This window comes from Hypanus sabinus, chromosome 8 (genome assembly GCF_030144855.1).
Source record: "Hypanus sabinus isolate sHypSab1 chromosome 8, sHypSab1.hap1, whole genome shotgun sequence".
Classification (NCBI taxonomy): domain Eukaryota; kingdom Metazoa; phylum Chordata; class Chondrichthyes; order Myliobatiformes; family Dasyatidae; genus Hypanus; species Hypanus sabinus.
Genome location: NC_082713.1, coordinates 110,000,002 through 110,005,922, shown reverse-complemented (window position 1 = coordinate 110,005,922; position 5,921 = coordinate 110,000,002). Strand labels below are relative to the sequence as shown.

Here is a 5,921-nt window from a genome sequence, read left to right as displayed (position 1 = left end):
TCACCATGCCCAAAAACTCCTGTCGTTTTTTAGTAGTGCAGGCCAGTGCGAAATCCATAATCACAGCTAATTTTAATGGGAGGGGTTTTGCACCTTCTGCAGAAATGCACTAACCAAGAAAGTCAATGGTTGACACCTTAACTGGCATTTAGCAGAGTTAATAATAAACCAGTGTTGACTTAAGCGCGCAAAAAGTGTGTGGAGATGTGACAAGTGTTCAGATTTGGATGCACTGCCGACAAATATGTTATCCAGGTAAACAAAAAGAAAATCTAAGTCTTTTAATACAGAGTCCATCAGCCGTCGGAAAGTCTGTGTTGCATTTTTCAGCCCAATGGCATGCACAGGAAATCAAAGAGGTCGAACTGGGTTATTGCAGCCATTTTGGGAATGTCTCCAAGCACACAGGTACCTGATGTTAGACTCTAAGTAGATCAACTTTGGAAAAAAAAGAACATTCTGGCTAAGTGTGCTGAAAAGTCTTGGATGTGTGGGACTGGGTAATGATCAGGGGTGGTGGCCTCGTTAGGGCATCTGTAATCACCACATGGCTGGCAACTACCATTGGACCTTGGAACCATATGGAGGGGCCAAGCCCAGGGGCTATTCAACCGCCGTACAATGCTGAGTCTTTTCACATTGGTGCAGGCAGGGACTGGTGGGCCAGTTGTGGAAATGTGGTGTTCGACACCATGTTTTGTGTCTGTGGTGGAGAATGTGGGCTTAGTGAGGTTTGGGAGTTTTCCCGGTAGCTGAGTAAACTCACATGCGGTAGTCCATGCGCTTGCCAGAGTCATTGTGGGGAACTTACTGGGGAAACAAAATACCATCCTTCGCGTCCTATGAGTCTGGAACTTGCTGTTGTTGGCGGCCTCCAGTGAGGTTTTCTCACTCTTTGCCTTCTCATCAATAGGCGATGCCAGCTGCACACTCACTTGAGCACCCGGGTCACACAGGAAGCATCGACCTGAAAGGGTGTCTAATGAACAGTAGCCGACCCTGGCAGCTGGAACCCATGGGGTTGACAGACCTCTGATGTCCTAATGTTCTCGCACTGTTGAAGCTGCAAGGTAGTCAGTGCTGTCCAGGATCCGTACTAAAGTGAGTGTGGTAAAAACATAGGCTCAGTGTCATCTGTTCCACAGTCACAGGCATCCTTACGTTGGGGGCTTTGCTGACTGTGTTTGTAGAGGTAGGGAAAGGAGGACTGATGCATCACTGCCTGGCTGAGTGTAGACTATCAGCCATTTTAGCAAATTTCCTTTCGTCCTTCACAGGTGCATTAGTGAGGGCTATGTGGACTTGATCAGGCATTTGCTGCATGAGGGAAACCCTGCTCTTTTGCTCAGAATCACATGATGCAACATCCTTGCAAATCCCAGACTGAGAATTCATCACCAGTTACTAATAAATTGGAGTCTCAAAATTGCAAACACTTCATAATAATCTTATAATTTATAATAGACTGATTAGCAATTGCACATACATTGGTGTGGGTGTGTGTCTGTTTGTATGTGTGTTTGTGTGTGTCTGTGTGTATGTTGTGGGTTTTCACATGGGTGTATGTATGTGTGAATGTTTGTGTACATGTGATTGCATACATGCCTGTGGGTGTGTGAGTGTGTACATGCATGTGTGTGTATGTACAGTATGTGTGCGTATGTGTTTAAATGAGTGTGCATCTGTCTTTCTACACACGAGTGTTGTGGACATGCATAGAAGTGTGTGTGTATGCTTTTGTTTCGGAACTGTTACATAACCTCGCCAGCAGTTATACTGCAGGCATGTGCAGCAGCAGATGGTGTTCACGGCGCTGATTCCTGCTCTCTGACAATTCTGAAGGGAGTCAGTTTGTTTCCTCACGGCTCTCAGAGTAAATATGCAAACACTCCGCAGCCCCCGAACTGCAGCCGTCCCCATTTACAACTAATCCACTGCTCATACTCTAAATCTTCCTTTGATCTATTTTATTTCCTAATGAGTTAGAAAATCGACAGTAGTTCTGCGCCAAGGAAATAAATTTTTAGCTCTAAACAACACTTGTGTCATTGAGATTGGGGAGAGAAGTTGGCTTTAGAAGGCAGAGTTAATAAAATCGTTCTATAACAAGATGGTTTCCGTTTCATTGAAGACTGGCAGAAGTATGCTTCGACCATCTGCAACTTCTCCTGTCAGCTCCTAAGGAGGTGTGAGGCACAGTCCACGTTGCTATGGCTCTGACCAGGAATTGAAAGGAGCTGATCGGGCTGATTATAGAGTCATGTGGAATGGAGACAGGCTCTTAGACCCAACTGGTCCATGCCAACCAAGGGGCCCATCAAATCTTAACGACACACACAAAATGCTGAAGGAACTCAGCAGGCCAGGCAGCATCCATAGAAAAGATTAAACAGTCAACGTTTCAGACCTGCCTCAGCCACTTAAAGCTTCTTGTTCTCTAGTGTATATTAAGCACACTCTGGGTGAAAAAATGCCAGATTCAAGTTCCTACTAAAATTCTCTGCTCTCACCCTAAATCTATGCCCTCATGTTTTTGATTCCCTATCTCTCTGAAAGTCTGTGCACGTTCACCTTATTTATGCCCCTCATGATTTTCCACCCCTCCTTAGGGGAGGCTCCTCGCATAGCCCTCAGCATATCACTATTACAGAGCCAGCAATGCAGGTTCAATTGCCACTGCTGTCTGTAAGGAGTCTGTATGTTCTCCCCATGACCATGTGGGTTTCCTCCGGGTGCTCCGGTTTCCTCCACTTTCCAAAGATGTACCAGCTAATAGGTCAATAAGTCACAATATGTAATTGGGTGGCACAGGCTCGTTGGGCCATAAGGGCCTGTAACTATGCTCTATCTCTAAATAAAAATAAAATAAAAGATTAAAGATTAGCTTAATTTGTCACATGTACATTGAAGCATACAGTGAAATGCAGAGTCCTAAAGCTCAAAGTTCAATGTAAAATTTACATACGTCACCACATACAACTCTGAGATACATTTCTGCAGGCATACTTAGCGAATCTATAGAATAATAACTGTAAACAGGATCAATGAACAACAAACTGTGCAAATGCAAATACAAATAAAGAGCAAAAAATAATGAGAGCATGAAGTAACAAAATAACGAGTCTTTAAAGTGAGACAACACACACAAAATGCTGGTGGAACACAGCAGGCCAGGCAGCATCTATAAGGAGAAGCACTGTCGACGTTTCGGGCCAAGACCCTTCGTCAGGACCTTAAAGTGAGACCATAGGTTGTGGGAACACGAGAAATAGAATGAGTGTAGTTATCCCCTTTTGTTCAAGAGCCTGATGCTTGAGGGGTAGTATCTGTTCTTGAAACTGGCAGTGGAGTCCTTAGGCTCTTGTACCTTCTACCTCATGGCAGTAGTGAGAAAAGAGCATGGCCTGGGTTGTGAGGATCTTTGATGATGGATGCTGCTTTTCTACAGCAACGCTTCATGTAGATGTACTCAATGGTTGGGAGAGCTTTACGCATAATGTACTGGGTTAGATCCACTACCTTTTCTATGATTTTCTGCTCAAAGGCATTGGTGTTCCCAGACCAGCTGTAATGCAGCCAGTCAGCACACTTTCCATCACATATCTATAGAAGATTGCCAAGGTTTTTGATGACATACTGAATCTCCACAGACTCCTGAGGAACTAGAGGTGCTGTTGTGCTTTCTTTGCAATTTTATTTATATGATGGGTCCAGGACAGGTCCTCTGAGATAGTGACACCCAGGAATTTAAAGTTACGGACTCTCTCCATCTCCGATGAGGACTGGCTCATGGACCTCTGGTTTCCCTCTCCTGAAGTCTTCAATCAGTCCCTTGGTCGTTGACATTGAGTGAATGGTTGTTGTTAATAAACACCACTCACCCAAATTTTCAATCTCCCTTCTGTATGCTGATTCATCACCCCCTTTGATACTCCCACAACAGTAGTGTCATCAGCAGACTTGAAAGTGCTATTGGAGCTGTACTTAGCCACCACAGTCATAAGTTTAAAGAAAGTAGAGCAGGGGCTAAGCACACATCCCCGTGGTGCACCTGTGCTGATGGAGATTGTTGAGGAGATGTTTTTGCCAATCTGAACTGACTGGGGTCTGCAAGTGAGGAAATCCAGGATCCATTTGCCAAGGGGCTATTGAGGCCAAGGTCTTGGAGTTTACTGATTCGTTCTGAGGGGATGATGGTACTAAAAGCTGACCTATAATCAATAAAGAACATCCTGATGTATGCACCTTTGCTGTCCAGATATTCCAGAGTTGTGTGAAGAGCTAATGAGATGGCATCTGGCGTAGATCTGTTGTGTCAACTACCAACACAGTCCAAGGATGTGCAGCCTGCAACTGTTCCCACACTCCTGGTGTCAACATAGCATGTCCTCAGCTTAGTAACCCACATATCTTTGGACTGTGAGAAATAAACAGATCCTAGAGGAAGCCCACGTGGTCTTGGAGAGAATGTACAAACTCCTTGCAGGCAATGGTGTGAACTGAACTGTAGTCACTGGTGCTGTGAAGTATTACACTAACCACCACAGTACCATGCACTTTCAGTTCCCCCATACCCTCGTACTCCCCTATCCCTCCTTGTCCTCATGATCACTCCTCAGCCTCCTGCACTCCAATGAAAAAAGTCCCAATCTTTTGTTCTGGTCACCTATCTACAGGAAGGATCCATAAGATAGAAAGAGTACAGAGAAAATTTACAAGGATGTTGCTGGGATTTGAGGACCTGAGTTACAGGGAAAGGTTTAATAGGTTGGGACATTATTCCCTGGAGCATAGGAGAATGAGGGGAGATTTGATAGAGGTATACAAAATTATGAGGGGTATAGATCGGGTAAATGCAGGTAGGGTTTTACACTGAGATTGGGTGAGACTAGAGCAGGAAGTCATAGGTTAAGGGTCAAAGGTGAAATATTTAGGGAGAACATGTGGGGAAACTTTTTCACTCAGAGGGTGGTGCAAGCTGCCAGCCAAAATGGTGGATGGTTTCAAAATTCAAAGTAAGTTTATTATCAAAGTACATAAATGTCACTATATACAACCCTGAGATCTGTTTTCTTGCAGGCAGTCATTGTAAATACAAGGAAAACAACAGAATCAATGAAAGACCACATCCACCAGGACAGAGAGCAACTAGTGTGCAAAAGAAACAAAATGTGCAAATCCAAAAAAAGAAAGAGAAAATATAAATAGTAATAGTAATAATAGTAATAATAATAATAATAATAATAATAATAATAATAATAATAATAATAATAATAATAATAATAATAATAATAATAATAATAATAATAATAATAATAATAATAATAAGCAATAAATATTGTGAACGTGAAAACAAGTGCCTTGAAAGTAAGTCCATAGGTTGCAGGAACAGCTTGATGATAGGATGATTAGAGTGAAGTTACCCCTTTTGGTTCAAGAGCCTGTAGGTTGAATGGTAATAACTGTTCCTGAACCTGGTGGTGTGAGTCCTGAGGCTCCTGTACCTTCTACCTGATGTAAGAGAGCATGGTCTGGATGGTGGGTATTGTCGATAATGGACGCTGCTCTCCTGCAACCATACTTTGTGTAGATGGTCGGGAGGGTTTTACCCATGATAGACAGGGCCATATCCACTTGTGGTGATGGTAGGCAAATTGGACTAGATCCAAAATTGAGTTCCTGTTGTGGGGGTCTGTCACAAGTTAAAATTTTCACTATCAACAGGGCCAGCAGAGCCACGACTCATTGGCATTGAGTCAGAAGTTTGGGAGTCTACCTCACTCAAATGGACTTGTGCACCAGACTCCAACCAGTATCCTACTGATGAAGGGGTGCGGTGTCAGAAATACTCTCTTTTGGATGAGGTGTTAAACTAAAGTTACATCTGCTCTTTCAGGTAGAAGCTAAGAGTCCATGCTGCT

At 43.5% G+C, this 5,921-nt stretch overlaps 1 protein-coding gene across 1 annotated transcript in view; it reads left to right on the top strand.

Moving 5' to 3' along the window:
• Positions 1 to 313: 313 nt before the first annotated feature.
• Positions 314 to 5,921, top strand: part of syt1a (synaptotagmin Ia) — a 750,347-nt gene continuing 744,739 nt past the window's right edge. The window contains exon 1 of the mRNA XM_059977571.1: positions 314 to 408. The gene's annotated coding sequence lies outside the window, so the exon portion shown is untranslated. The remainder of the gene's footprint in view (positions 409 to 5,921) is intronic.